Below are 23,646 nucleotides of genomic sequence, written 5' to 3' on the forward strand. Positions count from 1 at the left end.
CCAGATGCCTACAGGCCCTTTCTAGATACTTCCCTGGGGTGGGGTGGGGTGGTGGTGGGGTAGTATCATTGTTGAGATTGTTGAGATATCCTTTGTAATTTTTCCGCTACATTTCTGCAACCTAAGCCTTCCACACCATTTCAATGCCATCCTGAGAACATTTCAAAAGAGGTGATGGGAAAGAAATCCCACAAAGAAGGGATACATGTATATGTATAGCTAATTCACTTTGCTGTACATAAAGATATGCCTATGCAACTTTGGAAAAGGATGAGCATCAGACATTAAATGTTAAGGAAAGTAGATATCTCTGGGGCATTAAAAGAAATGGCTGAGAAGGGAAATTTTACTTCTCACTTCATATCATTCTCAAATTATGGAATTATGGGTTGTGTTTCCTGAGTGATTTTGAGGTTTTTTCATTTTAAAATATTTGAGGAAAAACAGTGCCACAAAAGTGCCTACTATTCAGCTGCAGCAATGTGCCACATGAATTAGCATATACTCTCCTTAAGGGACACGTTTTCCATCAGTAATCAACACACACACACACATACACTTCTTCAACAGCTGGGGAAACTACCCTCACAGAGAGGAAGGAGCTTCCCCAAGGTTACATAACCAGTAAATCAGGGCAAGGACACATTCACCACTCTGACTATAATCCTGTACTCTTTCTGTAGTTCACACTGCTCCTATTACCATCCAGATTCTGTCTGTCCTGCATTTGTTCACTCACTCGTTCCACTAACACACGCCAGTGCCTACCTGTGTTTAGCACCACACTTCGTTCCAAAAAAAGCTGCAAAGATGAACAAAGCAGAATGCCTGCCCTTTAACAGTTCACAGTCTCTTCTGCTGTTTATAAGAAACAGAAGGAAAAAGAAGGCTCCCTGGGCAGAGAGAGAGTAAACAGCAGGGAACTGTCCATCTGCCCCGGCTACTCTTGTGAGGTTGAGTCAGAAGAGCACTCTGAGCCCCTCCTTCTAAAAGGTCCCTTCTGTGCTAGAACAGGGCAAAGATGCTCTCGACATTGGAGCATATCTTTGGTTATCTCAACCAACCTCTTATTTTTGTCCCACGTGAGCACAGAGGAAGTGGGGAGAAAGTGGGGGAGCAAAATATTTGTAGAAACTTGAAGAGAGTGAAGGACTCTGGTTGTGGTATAAATTATACATGGAACTGCAGGTTAAACTAACGGCTGATAGAAGAGGGATACACCCTCTGTTGTTGTTGTTGTTGTTCAGGCTCCTATGAATTAGATTTTTATATGCTGGTGAAAAAGGAAAAAAAAAATTGCTCTGACTCAAAGAAACACAGACTTACTTTGGGCTCATGGGTAATTTTTCTAAGGATTTTCAGAAATGTTACAGTCTAAATATTCCCATGGACAGTAGCCTGCACCAAGCTCCTCCGTCCATGGGATTTTCAAGGCAAGAGTACTAGAGTGGGTTGCCATTTCCTTCTCCAGGGAATCTTCCCAACCCAGGGATCAAACCCAGGTCTCTCACATTGTAGACAGACCCTTTACCGTCTGAGCCACCAGGGAGGTGCAAATATTGTAAGTAACTCTCTCCCCTTATATAAGTGGGGGTCACATGTTGGGCTCTATTGCACCTTGATTGACATGTAGACACTGCTATATTTAAAATGGATAACAAGGACCTATTAAATAGCACAGGGAACTCTGCTCAATATTCTGTAACAACCTAATTGAGGAAAGAATTTGAAAAAGAATAGATAAAGGTGCATGTATAACTGAATCACTGCTGCACAGCTGAAACTGATACAACATTGTTAATCAACTGTATTCCAATATAAAATAAAAAGTCAAAAAAAGGATTTAGAGAAGTATGCAACTTCACCTCAAAGTTCACTTAATTTGTTTTCTTTTCCCTGGGGTTAAACTGTTTTCAAATGACAGTACATTTTATATCCTTGGCATGCACCATGGTTTCGCTAAGAGGCAGTAAATATAAGTGGCCAAGGGACTGGCATGCACAGCCACTGTTAACTGGAATTTCTTGGGACATATCATGAGGGACAGGGAACAGTGAACTGGGAAGAGTAGAATCTGCCAGCTGCAGAGGGCGGCCATGGGCACTTGAGGCAGCTGTCGCCATGGGAGACGAGGTGCAGAGAGATGAAGGAGCGCGCCTAGGACCACAAGGGAACAAGGCTGGCCAGGCTCTTGAGATGCGAGGAACCCTGGCAACCACCTGTCACCCTCCCTCCTGTCACAGGGTGCCACCTGAGGCTCAGAGAGGTGCAGTGGTCTGTAAGCACCACACAGCAGCTGCAGCCTGGCCATCTGAGCAAGGTCCCCGCTCTGCTTGGCTATTCAGTACGTGCTCTGTGAACACACCCACAGGAGGAAGCAGAGGTTCAGAAGTGGGAAGGCGGGGACCCAAACAAGAAATGATGAGTCTGAGAGGGGTTTGATTTGAAAAGAAAACACATGTAGGAATAAATGAGTCATGGGATGAAATGCACAGCATGGGGAATATAGTTAATAACACTGTAACATCTTTATAGGATAACAAGTGGTAACTAGACTTATCATGATGATCATTTTGCAATGAATGGGAACATCAAATCACTGTTTTTTGAACATCAAATTTGTTGTGAACAAATTTGTTTTGTGAACATCAAACATTTGTTGAACATCAAATCTAGAAATAACATAATGTTGTAGGTCAATTACAACTCAATAATAATAATTAATCAATTAATTAAAATACATGTAGGAAATTGATGAGAAGTTAGAGAGATCAGGTGGGGTTTTGGGCTGATAGCCCTTGAATACCGTATCAAAGTGTCTCATACTTTTTTTTTTTCCAAGAAGGTAACAGAGAATTACCACATATTGGAACAGAGCTCAAACAGCAAATCCACTGTTTTTTTGTCCCAGAAACAGACTAACCTGTGATGAGGAAGGAAAAGGTCTTCCTGAGAGTAAAAATTATCTCAGAAAAGATCTTCCTGAGAATAAAAATAATCTCAGAATCCCAGGGAAGGAAAGAGGGTACCTAGATTTTTCACACATTCTCTCTGAAAAGAATAAATACTTTCACAATATCTTCCTTTAAAAAAAATTACATACCTTCTTTTCTGTCATTTTCTGATGTAATGCATACATATTAATTATTTATAAACTTTCAGTTGTATGAAGAAACGAAAACAATCCTTGTAATCTCCTCATCCGAAATCAAATATGGTTAATCTTTCAATATATTTCCTTTAAAGGTTTTATTTTTTGTGTGCATTTTTACATAACTGATCTCATACTTTTATTTGACTCTATAACTTCTAATTTTTCTTCATATGACATAAATGGTATTCAGTGGTATTTCAGTGGTATTCAATAAATACCTACAATTAAAATTCTCAAGCCCATCATTTCAAAGGTTTAAAACCTAAACACTTAACCATACCCTCACGGCCACTTAGATTATTTGTTTTTTGTACCTAATGCTTCATTTTTGTGTTTCCATTTTTTCCCTTTCAGTATGTTTACTTAGAACAGATTCATAAAAATTAAACTCCTACATCAAATAGCACAGACATTTTTAAAGTCATTCATATATCTTGTTGAATTGACATAATTCTGGAGTATATACAGCATATATATATTATTTTTACATATATAGAATTGCTAGAGTTTTTAGTTGAATGAAAGCAGTTTCTCCTTTTTAATGGCTTTTCTCCAATTACAAAAACATTTCATATTTGAAGAAAAGAACACTCTCCATAATGTTAGACTGCTGGGACTGGGGATAGGGCAGCAGATGCTTCCATGAAATTTAATGTCTACCACCCTTGAGCACTTTTTACAATGCTGCTTTCTCCTGTCTTCTGATCAGGGCTACATGACCCTCCATTTCCTCATCAACTACTCCACCCAGGTCCTCTGCCAGCCTCTCAGATTCTTGGATATGATCCGTCCTATGATTTACCAAGGGAGATTCCATCTTGCATTTCCTGGTAAAGAGGCCAAGTTCACACAAAGAGGCTTCTGCACCCTTGCCCAGGGCTTTGGAAAGTGAACTTTTGCAACAAAAAGATTTGTGGCAGCCTGTGTGTTTCTCATTATCTTCCCTTGGATACAGTCACTGGCTTTTGTTCCAAAGGCACCCAAGGCAGGTCACTGTTCTCCCGGAGCAGGGAGACTTCTTTCATGCTAATGGTATGGAGAGAGATGAATCCCCAACCTCTCACGCAGTCAGGCCTCCTCCTCTCCGTCCCTTCTGGCAGAGGTCTGATTCACTCCCTCACTACCCACCTGCTCTCTTGCTGGGCCTCCCCACCCCCACCTCCTCTCCCTTCCGGTATTCCTCATCCACCACGGCAAGGTCAGGTCTTCTTGGAGCAGAAGTCATATTATCTTACAACTCTGCTCCAACATCTGCAGCAGTTCTTTGTTACCTACATGGGAAACAGGGCCCAGCATTTTGCAATGGGTCAATAAATGTTTAGCATCTGCTTTTTAATGAGTGAACTCTAAGCACCAGGGGAGCTATACAATGAGCTCTATGTCTGGTTCTGGGAGCTGAAACAGACATATGAAAAGTTAAATAAGAAGGCTTCAGCTCCCAGCACTTTCCAGTTCCCCAGTCCTGCATATTTGGCCGCCAGCTCTCACACTCACACTCACACTTGTTTCAAACAGAACTTACTCTCTTCCCCCCCAATCTCTGTTCTCTCTAGAATAGCCCCACTATCCATGTTCTCAAGACAAGACCGATACAAGCCAGGAATATGGGAAGATGTAGGGGTCGGGAGATTTTGGCTTCGTAGTGCCCATCAACATCAGTTATCTACTTATTCACTTTCTTAGTAGTGCTTAGAAACATAAAAAGTATAAATATAAAAAAATAAACAAGGCATGTTCCCACTGTTGTGAGTAGATAACCTAGTGGAGGAGATCTGGAGTTTGCAGGAACAAACTGTCCAGCGTCAACTCATACACACAAACTGTGGCTCACAGACCTGAGTCTCCAGGTCCTCCCCAATCATCCAGCGCAGGAAAATGGGCCAAGACATCTCCACGCATCCTCACAATCGTCCTGGACTTGCCTTCTACCAAATCTCAATCAGTCCAGACACTAGAACAACCACAATTTGTGGGCACTTTATACTTACAGAGCACTCTTCCAAACATCCCAAACTCTTCACGGAACATCTTGTTGTGATTTAACCCTCACAACAAAATCACAGGGTGTGTTCTCATCACCTTCACGTTACAGATGAGAAAATCACACTTGAAGGAATTTATATTCTTTTGGTACAACAGACATATGTTTAAATTCTAACACATGTCAGAAATTAAGGGTAAACATGTATTCATGAAGATCTTTGCCATTAGTGACTGAACCATCTGAGGAGAGAGACAGAAACCTAAGCGAATAATTTCCACATAGTATGGCGTGAGGACAGAATATGCAGAAGTTGCACCAAACGTAGAAAAATAACATCATTCAGCCCAACCCACAGTCTCAGGGAGAGTCCAGGGAAGGTGGGCGTGAAGGGAAGAAACATGTCAATTAAACTAGAACTCGAATGAGTTGTTGGCTCACAGATAGGGAAACTATAATCTGAATTTGGGTTTGTCGGACTCTCCAATTCATGTTTTCCCTATTCTGTGACATGGTAGGTTTTCAATGGATATTCATTGAGTGACAGAAGAAATGAAGGAATAAATGAATACATTATGCTTCCTCCTATGGACAGAATGGCTGAAATATCAGTCCAAACAGTAAGTTTGGCTTCCAAATGCCCACATTCTGACCAGCTTAGCTAACCAGCTAATGCAGCTTAGGGAATTCCAGGAAGGCTCTCTGGTAACAGGGCAGGTGGTTCTCAATATTGGATGCCCTAATTCACTGCTACAATCTCTCAGAACTGGTTGGTAGGTTCTAGAATTGAGAAGAGGACTCCCGACTTCCTTCTACTCCACTGCCTCAAAAAACCTTTTGTAGTGTCCTGGGCTTTGCATACAATGGAAAATAAACTACAATAAGTAAGACCAGAGTTCCAATTGCTACAGCAAAGATTCCCTCAGAATCCCACATGAAACCCCTTTGGCTCCAGATAACTCTATGTAAGGAAAACAGATCCTAATTCTCCTACGCCTACCTCCTCTGAAATTCAGCTTTGGAAGGACGAGAGCCAGGACCTCCAAGACTTGAAGATCAGAGCAATGTGCCCACATCCTCAAGCGATTACATGGAGCTGCCTCTCTCCTCCCACAGCCTCCCGCTCCACTGTGTTTGAGGAGCAGATGCCTCCGTGCCAGCAACCCCAGTTCTGTACTTCCTGCTTCGCAGCCCAAATCTCTGCCTTCTGTCTTCCTAGGCTTGTACACATGAAGTAAGCTTGGAGCTTGTGTGTGCCACCATTTCACAATTAAAAAACCCCAAATAAGAGACAGGTGGTGGGATTCTCCCAGGGAATTAAAAGAAAGACGTCAAGCCCACGCCGCCGTCTGAATCTGGCTACCCAGTGAGCACCCCAGGAGTGGGTGGCTGGGGCTAAGGCTATGATTTCAATAGTAAAAATGCAGAATCTACCCAAACAATAAAAAGTTGCTTTTATTCCTTGGTCCCAAATATTTCTACTCAGAATTTCCTCTAGATTCTTCCCAATTCTTCAGAAAAGTCAGAATAATTTTGAACAATTAACGGAATCAGTTTGTGGAGACGTGTCATCTGAATAAAATCACAATGGTTTCTTGAAGGAAGGCAATATGAAATGGACCTTAGAAAGTCACAGACTCTTTGGTACCATTATTTGCATCAGTCTGGGGCTCAGGAATCTTCATCGCCTGCTTGGGAATTAAGATTTAATGAATCAACTTCTCCATGGTGGGTTAAGATGGGCTTGCAAATTTTGCCACTGGGGCAAAAATCACTGTTATTTTCCTTTCCTCTAAGGAAGTAGGGTTCATCTCATATACTGGGGGTCAGCAGACATGTGTCTGAAAAGGCCCAGATAGTAAATAGTTTAGGTTTTGTGGGCCATAAGAATTCTGCTGCAACTATTCAACTCAGCTGATGTAGCACAAAAGAAGTCACAGACAATATGTAAATATATGAGCATAGCTAGGTTTCAATAAAACTTTATTTACAAAAGCAGGCCTGTTTGTTCTACCATCATCTAAGTAACCTCTAAAAATATCAGAACCGGCATTAAACATGATTCCCAGGTGATCTGTACGCAATATATCTGGAAACCAGTGTGTCTCAAATCTAACCAAATTGCAAATTCTGAGGCCTGAAATTCTGTATTTTCAAACAAGCTCCCAGGTGATACTGATGTTGTCAGTGGATGTTGCTTTAATTGGCAAAGATCTATTTAGAGATTCTCCACAAAACCCAATACTGGGGTAGAACATAGGAACTGGTGGGTACCAGCAGCCCACCAATCAGTTCAGTTCAGTCACTCAGTCGTGTCCAACTCTTTGCGACCCCATGGACAGCAGCACGCCAGGCCTCTCTGTCCATCACCAACTCCCAGAGTTCACTCAAACTCATGTCTATCGAGTTGGTGATGCCATCCAACCATCTCGTCCTCTGTTGTCCCCTTCTCCTCCTGCCTTCAACCTTTCCCAACATAAAGGTCTTTTCCAATAAGTCAGTTCTTCGCACCAGGTCGCCAAAGTATTGGAGTTTCAGCTTCAGCATCAGTCCTTCCAATGAACACCCAGGACTGATCTCCTTTAGGATGGACTGGTTGGATCTCCTTGCAGTCCAAGGGACTCTCAAGAGTCTTCTCCAACACCACACTTCAAAAGCATCAATTCTTCAGTGCTCAGCTTTCTTTATAGTCCAACTCTCCATACATGACTGCTGGAAAAACCATGGCTTTGACTAGATGGACCTTTGTTGGCAAAGTAATGTCTCTGCTTTTTAACATGCTGTCTAGGTTGGTCATAGCTTTTCTTCTGAGGAGCAAGTGTCTTTTAATTTCATGGCCGCGGTCAACATCTGCAGTGATTTTAGAGTCCCCAAAAATAAGGTCTATCATTATTTCCATTGTTTCCCCATCTATTTGCCACGAAGTGATGGGACCAGATGCCATGATCTTAGTTTTCTGAATGTTGAGTTTTAAGCCAACTTTTTTACTCTCTTTCACTTTCATCAAGCCCACTGATATCCACTCAGTTTCTCTACCTCCAAACAAAATAATACATGGATAATACTATGCTAAATATTATGCCAAAGCCAAAATAACTGACAGATACTCAGACCATGACTAAGAGGGTCTCACAGTCTTTTGGAGTGGGAGTGGGGGGGTGCAAGTGGAACCTCATACACATAAAAAAGTAATCGATACAAGAGACAGTGTGAATGTCTTTTGTAAGACAATGAGACATCAGTGAAAAACCCTGACAAATGCTGTGAATGCCTATCAGGAAGACCCCAATCCATCTCATCCATCATAAAGTGAGGAATGAGGGGCTCTGTAATCCAGGAAGCAGGAATTTTAAGTAAGCTCAGGATCAAGAGGAAATTCACTGAACATTTCTAGCCAGAAACACAATATGATTCCTTCAGCCCACAATAGCAGAATAAAAGAGTTGATGTAATATGAGAAATTATGGAGTATTGAAAATGGAAACAATGGAAATAAGATTCTTTATAGCAGCCCTAGATCAACTCTGAGGGCAAAACAGTTTGTGACTGATCGTTAAATCTACTCTTAAAAGCTACAAAGACTAAAGCCAAAGCAAGAGGTTGAGATCTTAGAAAACACTCGCTCAAAGTGTTTTATGCATATATATTTTGAGGTCCCTAGATATTTCCCCCTGAAGGCTTATTGTTATGACACCTTAAATCTGGTTTGCTCCCCTGGTAGCTCAGTTGGTAAAGAATCCACCTGCAATACAAGAGACCCCAGTTCAATTCCTGGGTCAGGAAGATCCACTGGAGAAGAGATAGGCTACTCACTCCAGTATTCTCTGGCTTCCCTCGTGGCTCAGCTGGTAAAGAATCCACCTGCAATGTAGGAGACCTGGGTTTGATCCGTGGGTTGGGAAGATCCCCTGGAGAAGGGAACGGCTAACTACTCCAGTATTCTAGCCTGGAGAATTAAGGAGAGGTTGCAAAGAGCTGGACATGACTGAGCAACTATCAAAAAAAAAAAAAAAAATCTGATTCAGAAATGCAACCACACGCAGCAAGAGGGGCATCGGAAATGAGCATCTCCCAAAGCAAAGTCATCCATCCTGCCTGGAGCATGTTCCACACAGATGCTGGATTTCAAGGATGGTATCCAGATGTCTCAAGCCAGCCAGTGAGCAGACTGGCACCTCCCTCCTTTGCAACTCTGTCTTTCACCAGTCCTCCTCCCCCACCCTCTGCTCCTGGGAGATGGCTACTTCCTCCTTCCCCTCCACCTGTATACCCAGTCCCATCCTTGTTTACTGGTCATTCTGCGTCCTTGCTGTCTAGGTCCGCTCCATCAATAATGAGTGACCTACACCTTTCTCTGGGTATCGAATCTCGGCCTGGCCTCCCAGCCGCACCCCTCCACAGTCCAGGCACTTATCCTCCGACCCGCCCAGACACAACTGCTGCTCTTCTCCCTTCAACCTTTCACCACGGTCTCAACACATCCTCACCTGGTCAAGGGAATTCTCTTCCGCATTACTTCTCTCTGTTGTTCAGCTTAGGCTGGGTTATTTCTCGTTTACATTTGAATCATTCCAAGTCCCTTCCAGAGTCACTTACATATCACAGGGGCTCAGTAAACAGTGTTATTATTTTATTAAGTAAAAATACTATGCAAAGTCCTTGGATCCCATGAGAAAAAAAGAAAGAGCATGTTGCCTAGCCCACCAGTTCTTTTTCAGATCACTGCAGCCTGCTTTCAGGTTCTGCTTTTCAGAATGTTTTTGGAGCCTGGTTCATCCGGAAATGTGTGAGTCAACCTGCCCACCTCTGGCGCATCTCACCCCACCCCACCCCCATCTCTGTACAGAGCTAGCTTCCTCCATGTCTATCAGGCTCCCTGCTGTCCTGCAGTCACACACCCTCCCTGTGGCTCCCTGATTAGATGCTGACCAGGATCTTGCCTTCTCTAAAATGATCCAGGCACAGTCCAATTCGAAAATCTCAGACCCTCAAGTTTATTGCAGCAACACAATTACAGTGTCATTTATCTCAACCGTAATCCATTCTGTGACTAAGCAGGCGTCTCCAGGGTTTGCTCCTGTCACGACCCCAACTTCCACCCACCCGCCACCTCCCACACCCCACCCCCCATGCTGTCTTCATGCCTCAGCACACGTGTCCCCCAGGACACACGAAACCAGAACTTCCCATCAGAGATGCTCATGAGAAACAGACCACTCGCAATGAGGAAAGGACGGCCTGCAGCTCGTGAAGGAAAATCAAGCTACAGTTGGAAACACGAGCTTTTCCTTTAAAGGAGAAAGTGAGTTTGGCAGAAGCGCTCTTCTAAGCCGCCCTCCAACAGTGTTGAAAGAACCATTCGGGGAGAGAGGGGAAGGAAGAACGTGCGAGTGACAAATGGGGAGCAGAAAATAGCGAAAGAGAGGGAGACGAAAGAAAAGGAGAGAGGAGACAGAACGGCAGTAAAAAGGCACAGAGGACGGAGGAGGGGGAGGCAGAGCAAGAGAGTGGGGATCAGGAAAAGGGGAAGGGAGCAGAGGGGGTGGCGGGAGCAGGAAGGAGGGGAGGAAGGGAGGAGGACGGCCGGTACCACGGGGTCTCACAGACAGGGCCGCCAGTTTTGTGGGAATCCTGCCTGTCTCCCGTGGGAGCTCTGCCATCCAGAAGAGGACAGGCTCTCCACTGGCTCATTAGAAACACTCAGCGCTAAGAGGTCTATGCCAGATCCCCTTGGCCCAATACAGACAACTGAACAGAATTCGGGGAATCGATCTCCAAAGGCACTTGTTGACCTTCTGCGCTCAGCCTTCGTTAGAGATGCAAGATCTTTGAAAAGTCGGTGATCAAATATCCAGAGTTTCTATTAATAACGCTCCTTTTCCCTCACAAGTGTTCCAGTTTAGATGCTAAATACTTGCTCTTCCTATTAGCAAGAGACACAGGAAGCTGCAACTTATTGAGTCTTTAAACAGATTGAAATACTTAGTCTCATCATTTGAGAAAAGGAGGAAGTCTGCACTGGTGACCGGCAGAGACCAGCAGAATGGAATGAATCCAAAGTACCTGAGATAATTCTGGGTATAACACTACGATGGGGAGGGTAGCGGCCAAACGGACAAGGTGCTCAAGCCAAAGCTACTTATAGCACATCTTGGATATTGAAATAATACTTTCTAGAAATAGTCATTAAGATTGGGTGGCAGGGGAAGAAAAGACCACAATGATGAGTACTTTTACCCTTCTGAGAGGTAAAACAGAATGAATCACAGATAAATAATAGGAGAGTCAAATGGAGTCAGTCAAATGGAGAGAGTCAAATCACAGTCAAATAGAATAGAGAGACTCTGCAATAATTTCTGGTTAGTGGTTAAATGCAGCTATGGATTATTCATTCTGAAGTGTATACCATGAAGGCTCAAGTTAAAGACCACTTAGCTCTCCAGTATCAAGAATCTATTGGAAGGAGGAAAGGAAGGAATGAAGGATGGAAGGGAATTGGTTTCAGGGCAATCTATGGGAAGAAAGGGACCCAAGTTATTTTAAGGAGTAATGGGGGAAGGTGGGCAGTTACCTAGACAATAAACAGAAAGGAGTGTGTAATCCCAGGAGTGTTGTTAGTGAGAAGAAATCTCCTGGGGAATGTGAGGAAATAGTACTTTACCCTCCTGCCCTTCATCCTTCATCTCAAGGATTGTCCACACTGTTCACTCACTTGTGCATTCATTCAACAAGTGTCACAGAAGCTGCATGTTAGATGTAAGCCTAAGTCAAGGCACGGGGTCCTCAGCATGTTCCACGTGCCAGAACCCACACTAGATGCCAGGGATACGGGCATGAAGGGGATGTTCTCTGCCTTTGGTGACCTATGGACTGAGAGGGTCTCAGATGCATGAAATTACTGCAGGCCTAGTTTAGTTGGTAGGATTCAGGTCTGCTAACAGATGAACTGAGAAGTCTCCTTCAGACCAAAACTCACCTACAGCTGACCACCTGGACCTGAGCAAGTGCTTTTGGTTTCCTCATGAAGCTTTGCAGTATATCATGCTTCTTTTTTTGTCTTGAGACCTGGAGCTAAGCAGCCCACTTATCTGCAATTAGCATCCCTGGCTAGGTGTTCTTGTGCTTTTAACTCTCCCAAACCTTATTATAGGGCTCTGGTTCTCTTATCCTGGTTTTAGTAGTTCTATTAAGTCTTTTTTTTTTTATAAACCACCTCAAATTATTGCTGGAAGCAGGAAATTAATTTAAATTTTTTCTAAATGGAATTGTACTATTAAAAGAGGCCTAGATTGATCCAGGAAACCCAGAGATTCCAGTGGGTCCTGTAAAAACAGGGGAGACCTAGAGATCCTGGGTCACTCAGAGCTGGGGGTCCAGGACACCCCAGGATGAACATTTACTCTGGGTTGGCCACAACCAGATCCTTGAAGTGCGAAGAAGACATGGACATTCAACACCAAGTTCCCTATATGATCAAACCCATGACCTTTTCATTTGCTATCATCTCTAGGAGACAGGGCTTCCCAGGTGGCTCTGTGGTAAAGAATTCACCTGCCAGTGTAGGAAGTGTGGGTTCATCCCTGGTCCAGGAAGATCTCCTGGAGAAGGAAATGGCAACCCATTCCAGCATTCTTGCCTGGAAAACCCCATGAACAGAGGCGCCCAGTGGGCTACAGTCCATGGAGTTGCAAAAGAGTCAGACACAACTTAGCAACTGAACAACAACACCACCAAAGACAGAATCCAAGGTTCACCTTTCTCCATGACACCGACCAGGGTAAGTGAGGGGCTCAGGGGAGCCACACTGTCAGCCCCAATCTCCTGTGGCAACACAGCTTCAGTGACCAGCCCTACTTACATCAATGGGTGCAGAGCATTCTCCGAGGGACAGGATCCTCAGGAATTGCTGGCCTCTGCTTCTTTTGAATTATTTCAGCTTCTTGGCTTCAAGTCACAGCCTTAGAACTTTCTAGAGCATTGAACCCCGGACCAGTTGTGGATCTCCTTTTAGGAAGGGGGAGAAAAGGGAAAGCAATGCTTTGTTACAAACTTTTTCTTCATTCACATTTTCTTTCGTGTTTGACATTTCTGTCCACCACTATTAAACAGAAGCCTCCCAGCAGCCCCAGGCTGTGAAGGAATTTGACAGATCCTCAGAGATTTTGTTTATAGGGGTTACACAATTGATATTTATCAATTTAGAAATTAAAAACTGTGAATTTTAAATTTATTACTTATTTCATTAAAATATAATTGTATGTTAACACATATAATAATTTTCTATAAAAATTTTTCAAAAAATACTTAGAAGACTGACACTGCTTAATATTTTTAAAAATCTTTCTGATATCTGACTTAATCAAATAGGTCCTATTATCTGCTTCTAGATTCAATTTGTTACAATAATAATGCAAGTCATTTAACCTCTGGAAAACCCCACTATATACTTGTGGGAGAATGAGAGTGAAAAAAAAAAGCAAATCCTACTGTTACTTTGAGAATAGTTTTTATCTTGTGGATCCCCTAAAATGGTCTCACAAACTTGCAGGGACCCCCAGAGCACCCTGGAATAACTGCTCCATATTCCACCTCAGACTCTCAGTCCCCTTCTTCAGGTACAGCTAGGTATCAGTTGACTGAGTAATTTTCTAGAATCATCCTACATGTATGTAAAACTATATGGATGTACAGGGTTTTTAATTTAAAAAATCAAGTTTTAGTACCCTGTACATTTCACTTTGGGCTTTCTGTTTACATGGTGGGGGTCGTTGCATTTTAGCATATGTGGTTATGTCATTCCTTTCTAAAGATCTGTTGTTTCCCACTGAATGGATATAACCATATATAACTACATCAGTGCTGCAGTGTCCAAGTTGATGAACAGCTACCAAAAGTTGACAGCTTATTCACTGAAAGATCTAGAACTTAAAGGGAATAAAGTGGCCACACAGATCAAGAATGCATGTCACATATGTTAGTACAGCTTTCCTCTGGCAACTAGTTCCCCAGAAAGGCATGCAGCTAAAGCCTTCAGAATTTGAGAAAATATTCAAACTCTTGCTCTATTACTGTCCTTTTCTAGCTGGGGTTTATCTCACTATTTCAGAAGAAGCTTGTACTAATATCTCTGCACCTACCTGTACAGGAATGTTGACAAACATCAACCTTTCAAAGCATACTCACTATTATCAGTGTTAGGTCATCATGGGGGAAGTGCCAAGTGTCCCCAAGTATTTTATTTTATTTGGCCACCCCATGCAGCATGTGACATCTTAGTTTCCTGGCCAGAAATCAAACCTAAGCCCCCTGAAGTGGAAGCACAGAGTCTCAACCACTGGACCTCCAGGGAAGTCCCCTGAACAGTATTCCTGAAACCTAGTTCCCTGTGGTACTAAGGTGGCAAAGGCTGACCCTGTTAGACCACAATTTTCCTGACACAGAAAATGCATCACCTAAAGGAAGCCCTCACCTCACATGGCTAATTTGGTCTAATTACATTGATGGATTCAAAGGCTAAAATGTATGAAGGCTGCTGCTGCTGCTAAGTCGCTTCAGTCGTGTCCGACTCTGTGTGACCCCATATACGGCAGCCCACCAGGCTCCCCCGTCCCTGGGATTCTCCAGGCAAGAACACTGGAGTGGGTTGCCATTTCCTTCTCCAGTCCATGAAAGTGAAAAGTGAAAGTGAGGTCGCTCAGTCATGTCCAACCCTCAGCGACCCCATGGACTGCAGCCTTCCCGGCTCCTCCATCCATGGGATTTTCCGGGCAAGAGTACTGGAGTGGGGTGCCATTGCCTTCTCCGGTATGAAGACTACCCGGGTTCATTTCCTCACTTTCATATTCACTAGCTGTGAATCTTGGGAGTTACTTAGCTTCTACTTACTTGTAAAATGGAGATAATGACACCTGTCTCAAGAAGTCGTAAAGAAGAAGAATTGTAATTCTCCATTAGATGTGCCTGACACAGGAGGTGCTCAGGGCTCAGGAACTGCTCACCTTCTCCCTTTATTGTTCTATTAACAGAAATAATATGTAAGATGCATCTTACGTCCTGAACTGAAGATGTTATGTCTTATGTCCTGGCTTTTCCAGGGACCTCAGTCATCCTGTCCTTTAGGAAGTCTGGAGCTATTAGACACTAGGGCAAGAGAAGATGATGGAGATTGTTCTTTTTCTCCTCTTGTGAGATGTTTGTCATCTGATTCAGAATGAGAGACACAGGTCTGCTTTCCTTTTCACTAGGCCAGGAAAACAGGCACCAACATTCCCAGCATTTCTGCCTCAAGTTTCCAGTCTGCCTCTGAAATTCTATAGGCCAGTGTGGTTTTTAGACCCATAGAACCTAGAGAAAACCTCCCAGGTTGAGGGGTGCTCCTCCAGTGAAGATGAGCAGAGATTTGCTTTTGAACAATTCCTAGGAGTAGAACCAGCACTTATGATAATTACAGACAGACATATTATAACTTTCATTTATAGATGTGATGAAGAAGGCAATGGCACCCCACTCCAGTACTCTTGCCTGGAGAATCCCATGGGCAGAGGAGTCTGGTGGGCTGCAGTCCATGGGGTCGCTAGGAGTCGGACATGACTAAGCGAGTTCACTTTCACTTTTCACTTTCATGCCTTGGAGAAGGAAACGGCAACCCACTCCAGTGTTCTTGCCTGGAGAATCCTAGGGACGGGGGAGCCTGGTGGGCTGCCGTCTATGGGGTCGCACAGAGTTGGACACGACTAAAGTGACTTAGCTTAGCTTATAGATGTGAGAATAAGGTTTGAAGACATTAGGTAAATTCCCCAAGGTAACACAGCTAACAAGGTCAGGATTGTAACTCAAAACCAGGTTTGCCCTACTCCAAAGCTCAAGTTTTTAACCACATCACATGATGCTCCTGTTAGAAAGGAAATCAGCCCCCTCATGACATAGCAAGACCCACAGCTTCACGGAAATGGTCTTACAAAAGAGACAAACTATCCTTAACTGTAAGCTAAGGAGTTTACTAACCCAATATTGTAAAAACGTAAAATTAAAATTCTTCAGAAAATCATCCCTTAGCTACATGCAAAGGAGACTAGCAGGATACCAAAACCAATATTTTATTAGTTTTGGGTTATTTACCTTATTTTAAGGTAAAATGCCTTATTTTAAGGTAAGATTATTTACCTTATTTTATTAGCATTTGATTAGATCAATTACTAAAATTAATTGATTTTAGTTTCCATTTATAGATTATTATTTTTTAAATTGATTAATAATTTGATATCAACTTAGCCAATAGTATTTCTAGCTCCTAGTATGTACCAGGGACTTCAAGTGTTATAGATGAAGAAAACATGTTCCTTGGCCTTGATGAAGAAGATACAGTGGACATTATAAGATCTGATACATATATAACTATATACATATTTGTGTTGGTGAGATAATAAGATAGAAAAGAATAAGATGCTAAAAGAAGGAGAAATCAAGCCAGTGGAGTGTTCAGGGAAGACTTGAAGGAGGAACAAGGCATCATTTGAGCTGACTCTTGAAATATAACTAGAATTTTGTAAAAAAAAAAAAAAAAAAAGTAAAAAGCCTAAGAAAAAGGAACAATTTGAAAATGCAAGTTATGTGGCTGGAGGACAGGAACAGCACAATAATCAAAGCTAGAGCTGGAAGATGGCTGAGGCTATAGATGCTAACAAGAGGTGAGCATGTGTGACCCAGGAAAAGCTTGGAAGAGTGGGATAGCAGGGTGAGGGAGGCTCTATGCGGCTTAACCTGGCATGTGGGGTGCTTTATAGGGGAAGGGGAGCAGAGTGGCTGATGGGAGCCTGACCTAGAACAATGACATCAGGAAGGGGAAAGAAATAATATGGAGGTATGCTAATAATTACAGTAAGAGGACTGAGCATCAGTTAGCAACTAGTTACAGCAGGAAAGAAGGAAGGAGCCAAGGAAGCCTGCATGTCCAGTCTGCAGGTGACCAAGAGCACATCACTACAAGTAATGGAACCTGGGAAAACTGGGAGAGGAATTGGTTTAAAAGGGGTAATTGTGAGTTTCGGTTTGAACATAAAGAATTTGATTGCCTTTCCATGGAAACAGGCAAATACATCAAGCAGAGGAGTAGAAATCTGGGTCCAGAATTCAAGAGTTTGATTCCATCAACAGATGAATGGATAAAGAATATATATATATATATATATATATATATATATATATATATATATATATATGGAATGATGTAGTAGATAGCATCACCAACTCAACGGACATGAATCTGAGCCAACTCCAGGAGATAGTGAAGGACAGAGAAGCCTGGTGTGCTGCAGTCCATGGGGTGGCAAAGAGTTGAGCAACAACAAGAATGGAATACTAACACTATGGGTTCGGTCATTAAAAAAAAAAAAAAAATTGCCAATTGCAGCAACATGAACGTACTTGGAGAGCATTAAGTGAAATGTCAGACAGAGAAGGACAAATACTGCCAGGTATCACTTATATGGGAAATCTAAAAAGTAAAACCAGTGAACATAAGAAAAAAGCAGACTCACAGACACAGAGATCAAACTAGTGGTTACCAGTGGGGAGAGGGACAGACCACATAGGGGTAGGGGATTAAGAGGTACAAATTATTAGGTACAAAATAAGCTGGGCCTCCCAGATGGCTTAGGGGTAAAGAACTCACCTGCTGATGCAGGAAACAAGAGTTTGATCCCTGGGTCAGGAAGATACACTGGAGAAGGAAATGGCAACCCACTCCAGTATTCTTGCTGGGAAATCCCAGGGATGGAGGAGCCTGGTAAGCTACAGTCCATGGGGTTTCAAAAGGATTGGAAATGGCTGAGCAACTAAATAATAACATAAAATAAGCTACAGGGGTATATTGTATAATGTGGGAAATATTGCCAATATTTTTATAATAACTATAAATGGACCATAATATTTAAAGACTGTGAATGACTATTGTATACCTGTAACTTATACAATATTGTGCATCATCTATACCTCAGTTTAAATAAACAAATGAGAGAGTTTGATGTTATAGATTCATATTTGAACATCAAGTACATAAAGGCAATAACTGAAGTCTGAGGCAGATGAAATGATCTGGGAAGAAGGAAGAGAAGAAAACTGAAGACAGAGCCCTGGGGCTTATCTGCACTAAGTAATGGAAGAAGGTCTCTGCTTTCCCTACCACGCTCCAGGTAAGAGCCAAGACGACTTCACCAACAGTTCCTCTTCACAAGACGTCAGGACTCCCTGATCTAACCCAGCTTCCTAAGTTCACAGATGAAGAAAACTCAGGCCCAAATGGTTAACTGATTTACCCAAAGCCTCACAGCTGCTTATCAGCAAAACTGAGACAAGATGGATTAAGTGACTGTTAGGAATTAACCCAGAGAAGGCAATGGCACCCCACTCCAGTACTCTTGCCTAGAAAATCCCATGGACAGAGGAGCCTGGAAGGCTGAAGTCCATGTGATCGCTGAGGGTCGGACACAACAGAGCGACTTCACTTTCACTTTTCACTTTCATGCATTGGAGAAGGAAATGGCAACCCACTCCAGTGTTCTCGCCTGGAGAATCCCAGGGACGGGGGAGCCTGGTGGGCTGCAGTCTATGGGGTCACACAGAGTCGGACACGACTGAAGCGACTTAGCAGCAGCAGCAGGAATTAACCTCGCCTTAGCCATTGGATAAGTGTGTGTGCCCCACCTGACATGCTTGGATTCCAAGAAGCCTGGGAGCAAACCAGAAGCTTCGTTCACCTCTGCTCCGCCTGCCCACTCTGCGATGGTGCCCAACCACATAATCAGCGCAGGGCTCAAACCACCTCTCACTCATCCTGCTGCCACCATCCCACCACTGTCTCTGCCACCAGCATTATTACAGTGTAGAAAAACCAGATTATTTTCCTCCTCTGCATATGCACACGACCACAGACTTTGGAGTTGTAAGAACTGAAGGATTTATCTAGTATTAGTATAACCTCTGTGCAAACAGACCCAAAGTAGTTCAATACCAGATGATCAGTCAGTAGTAGACCCCTGACTAAAATTCCAAACTCTTTTTTTCTTTCCACTACACTACTAACCTTAAGTGCAAGAGACTTATTTTTTTATGACATATGTATTTTTTTAATTTTATTTTTAAACTTTACATAATTGTATTAGTTTTGCCAAATATCAAAATGAATCCATCACAGGTATACATGTGCTCCCCATCCTGAACCCTCCTCCCTCCTCCCTCCCCATACCATCCCTCTATTTTTTAAACATTCCTTTATTTCTTTGGCTGCACCGGATTCTAATTGAGGCACAAGGACCCTTAGTTGCATCATGTGGGATCTAGCTCCCCGGCCAAGGATCAAACCCAGGCCCCCAGCTTTGGGGGCATAGTCTTAGCCACTGAACCACCAGAGAAGTCTCAAGAGACCTATTTTTAAGACAAACTTTCTTGTCTCCGATCTCTTGAAATATGTCCTATGTAGCTGTTTCCCCTCAAGATGCTTCTTGAAAAAAAGAAAGAGCTCCATGATCCAAACGCTCATTGAGTGTTTATACGCTACATTTCTCTCAGAAGATCAAAATGCTTATTTCCATATTATAGACCTTGGGAAGTCCTTGCAATAAACAAACCTGCTTAATTCTCTAAGAATAGTTTCCCAAACTTAAGCCGCAGAACTCTGGCCCTTGCCCTCCCCTATTGTTTTCTATTTAAAAACCCACAAGTTTCCAAGGATTGTACTTTGGGAAGTACCACGTTTGTCCAATGAGCCAGATTTCCTTCATTAGGTCCCGACAGAAGTGCCCGTCCTGAGAGGTTCTCCCGGTGGGAACCCAGCTGGGGAGGGATGAGAGACAGAGAAGGAAAAGGAAGCAACCGCGAGCCCAGCCTCCTCCAGGGCCATCTGCTCTGCCAGCATCAAAGGGCATTTGAAAAACTTGGACTCAGGATCCTGGCTAGAAGCTTAAGGCACTTTTCTCCAGCCTAAAGTTCTTGTGGGAAGATGGGTCTCTAGGTTCTCACACACTCCACATCAGTTAGTGTGGGATCTTCACCCTGCTTCTACCCCATCATTAGTAGCAATACCATCTCACTGGTGTCCTTCAGGTTACACCCACGGCAGCCCTACCTTGTCCTGGCTCCTTCTGCCATCTTGGTCCAAACCTGGTCGCTTCACATCTGGAGGACTGAGAAGAGCCTTTGGATAACTCTCCCTGGCTTAACTCCTCCCCTGCGATTTCCCTGACATGCTGCAGTCACATTAATCTTAAACAACACTGCACTTGCTATAAGATAAAGGAAAATGTTCAAAATTCCGCAACTCCCCTTAATGTAATAAAACACAGCTATGCAAGGCTCTTTTCTCCATGCTCCCCAGTACAAATTTCCCACCACCCCAGGCTTACATCCTCACTGTTCCAAGCCGGCTGATCCTAAGCACTCTGACGGCCAAGCCTCTGCTTTTCCTGTTCTTTGCTTCCTGTCTGTCTAATTCCATCCAATTCTTACACCACTTCTAGCATCCAGCTCCAGTCCCCTGACAATACAACCCCTTCCCTGCGTTTTAGCGTTTGCAGACACTGAGCAACTAGCCCCACATTTCCTTTACTGTTTCCTGAATTTTCTAACTGATAATAAACTCAGGAAGAGAAAAGACTGTGCCTTATGACATTCAAGTCACTTAGTAAGTACTCAACAAAAAAAATTTTTTTTGCTTAATAAAGGAATAAATCCATGTAGACCTCAGAACCACGAGTTAAGCAGAACTCTTGGAAAATGCCTACAAACACTATAGGAAAATGAGCCCCTTTCTGGGCCTCAAAGTCATTTACACTTTTCTATTGATCTTAGTTTTAGGAAAGGGGAAGAAGATTGATTCTATCTCATCATGGGGCACCTGGCGAGTTTTAATTCTTTTTTTTTTATAGACAGAGCTATGCTTTCTGCCCCTTCTCATAGGCTCCTTGCCGTGTTGGCCTCCAAGAGAGAGTCTAGACTGAGTACATTAAGTGATATTTAAACATGTATCTCTAAATTTTCCAAGGGTCTGGCCAAAAGAATGTTCTTTCCAAGAACATATTCTCTATTGACAATTGTTCCTTCTTTCTTTCATTCTTTGAATTTAGTGAGTCCTTGAGATAGAAGGATGGATAAAAAACAATCATGGGCCACGAAGCACCCACAGTCAAATGCAGTTTTACTCTAAATGGAGGCAAAGGAACGCCTGCAACAGAATCAATCACCTGAGGGAGGCTGCTAAAAACACAGGTTCCCTGGACACTATGCAGAAAATGTTTCATCTATCAAGTTTTAAGGGCTTCCCCAGTGGCTCAGTGGTAAAGAATCTGCCTGCAATGCAGGAGACGCAGCTTCAATCCCTAGGTCAGGAAGATCCCCTGGAGGCGGGCATGGCAACCCACTCCAGTATTCTTGCCTGGAGAATCCCATGGACAGAGGAGTCCGGCGGGCTACATAGTCCATAGAGTCACAGAGAGTCAGACACAACTGAAGGGACTTAGCATGCATGTATTTCAAGTTTTGAGTGGAGCCTGGGCTCTGTATTTTTAAGAAGCACTGCAGATGATTCTGATCCATACTGAAGTTTGAGACTCACTGGCTCAACAGAAAAGACAAGGATATCAGGAGACAACTATAAAACAGGGATGCCTACTTGCAAAAAAAAAGTGAGATTCACAGGTTCAAGAAGAGTAACCAAGTAGTGGTAAAAAGTGAGGTGCTTCAGTGGGAAAGACCTAGGCTCCAATTCTTATTCTGCTACTTATTAGTATTTGCTATGTGAGTGAGCCTCTCTTAGTGTCTTGTGTTCTCATGTATAACATAGGAAAGATACCCACTTCACACAATTATAAGGTTTCAATGAGATAATGTATATAAAGTGCTTAATATAAATCTTGATATAAAATAAGCACTCATGGCTAAGTTGTCATAATGTTTTTGATTATTAGTAAAATTTAAAGAGGACATCAGAAAGGCTTTCCTGGAAAAAAAAATGTAGTTTGAATTTAGAGTAGAGTCTCTCCAAGTACAAATATATTCTTTCAGGCCATGACATTTGTAGAATTTTTAAAATTTTATATCTTCGATTCTATAATTTGGAACTTTTCATGCTAGTGGTAACAAAGCGATTTCAGGGCCTGCCTTTTCATCTGGGTTTATGATTGTCCAAATGCCAGATGAAAGCCAGCTCAAGCCAAGAGCCAATCTAGAAACTGAGGAAATTGTGGGAGAATTGAGTCGCCGGGTGGCACAGGGTAGTTGAATCTGCTCAGCCATTGCGGTCAGCGCCATGTTCCGCAATGAGCAGATGTGTGACATGAACTCTGACTCTACATACCAGTGCCTACAAGTTTATAAGCAGAAATCTGAAGCACAGACACAAAAAGCACAATGGTTCTGTCACTGATTCTAGTAATAGTCAGATTAGATAGCAATTTATCAACCCCATGCTAACCCTATCTTCAAGAGAATAGACACTTTAACAAATATCTAATGATACCAAGTTAAAATTAACATTGGAACACTGCCTACCGGCAGAGACTTGGTTAAGTAAATATGAGGTCTGATTTTCCCAAATGCATAAACCCTTGAGGCTATTAATAACAATATGTTTAATACACTCTAATAAGCATTTTCTGCATGAGTATTAATTACATTTAAACAACAGTCCCAAATTAAACATAGACCAGGCCCTGAGGCTACATGTGTCCACTCTATCTTTAAACCCCACTGCTGCTGCTGCTGCTGCTAAGTCGCTTCAGTTGTGTCTGACTCTGTGCAACCCCAGAGATGGCAACCCACCAGGCTCCCCCGTCCCTGGGATTCTCTAGGCAAGAACACTGGAGTGGGTTGCCATTGCCTTCTCCAATGCACGAAAGTGAAAAGTGAAGTCGCTCAGTTGTATCCGACTCTTAGCGACCCTATGGACTGAAGCCTACCGGGCTCCTCCATCCATGGGATTTGCCAGGCAAGAGTACTGGAGTGGGGTGCCATTGCCCTCTCCATTTAAACCCCACACCAGCGGTTAGTTTCAACAAACCACATCATCTCATGCATTAAAATAACGTTTAATTATTTTATTGAGTTTATAGCTATATTTGACTTCACTTAAAACTTTTCTTCAGCTTTATAGTTGCAGAAAAACTCCTCCCACAGACGGAGGCATCTGGTGGGCTGCAGTCTATGGGGTCTCAAAGAGTCAGGCATGACTGAGCAACTTCACTTTCACTTTTCACTTTCCTACATCGGAGAAGGAAATGGCAACCCACTCCAGTGCTCTTGCCTAGAGAACCCCAGGGACCAGGGAGCCTGGTGGGCTGCAGTCTATGGGGTCACACAGAGTCAGACACGACTGAAGCGACTTAGTAGCAGCAGCAGCTGTGTCCAAATAATTGATCATCCTGAGAAGCTGAAAAAAATTCTCTATAAAATAGGTGCACATGTTGTTCAGGTGTGAGTACTTAGATAATCCTGAGGGAAATTTTTTAGACTGCTGAGTCTG

At 43.0% G+C, this 23,646-nt stretch overlaps 1 protein-coding gene across 3 annotated transcripts in view; it reads right to left on the reverse strand.

Annotated features, from left to right (window-relative positions):
* Nucleotides 1–23,646, reverse strand: part of DDR2 (discoidin domain receptor tyrosine kinase 2) — a 183,378-nt gene that overhangs the window by 144,275 nt on the left and 15,457 nt on the right. For all 3 annotated transcript variants that reach the window (XM_070782702.1, XM_019986902.2, XM_019986911.2), the window contains exon 2: nt 12,994–13,139. The gene's annotated coding sequence lies outside the window, so the exon portion shown is untranslated. The remainder of the gene's footprint in view (nt 1–12,993; nt 13,140–23,646) is intronic.

This window comes from Bos indicus, chromosome 3, assembly GCF_029378745.1.
Source record: "Bos indicus isolate NIAB-ARS_2022 breed Sahiwal x Tharparkar chromosome 3, NIAB-ARS_B.indTharparkar_mat_pri_1.0, whole genome shotgun sequence".
NCBI lineage: Eukaryota > Metazoa > Chordata > Mammalia > Artiodactyla > Bovidae > Bos > Bos indicus.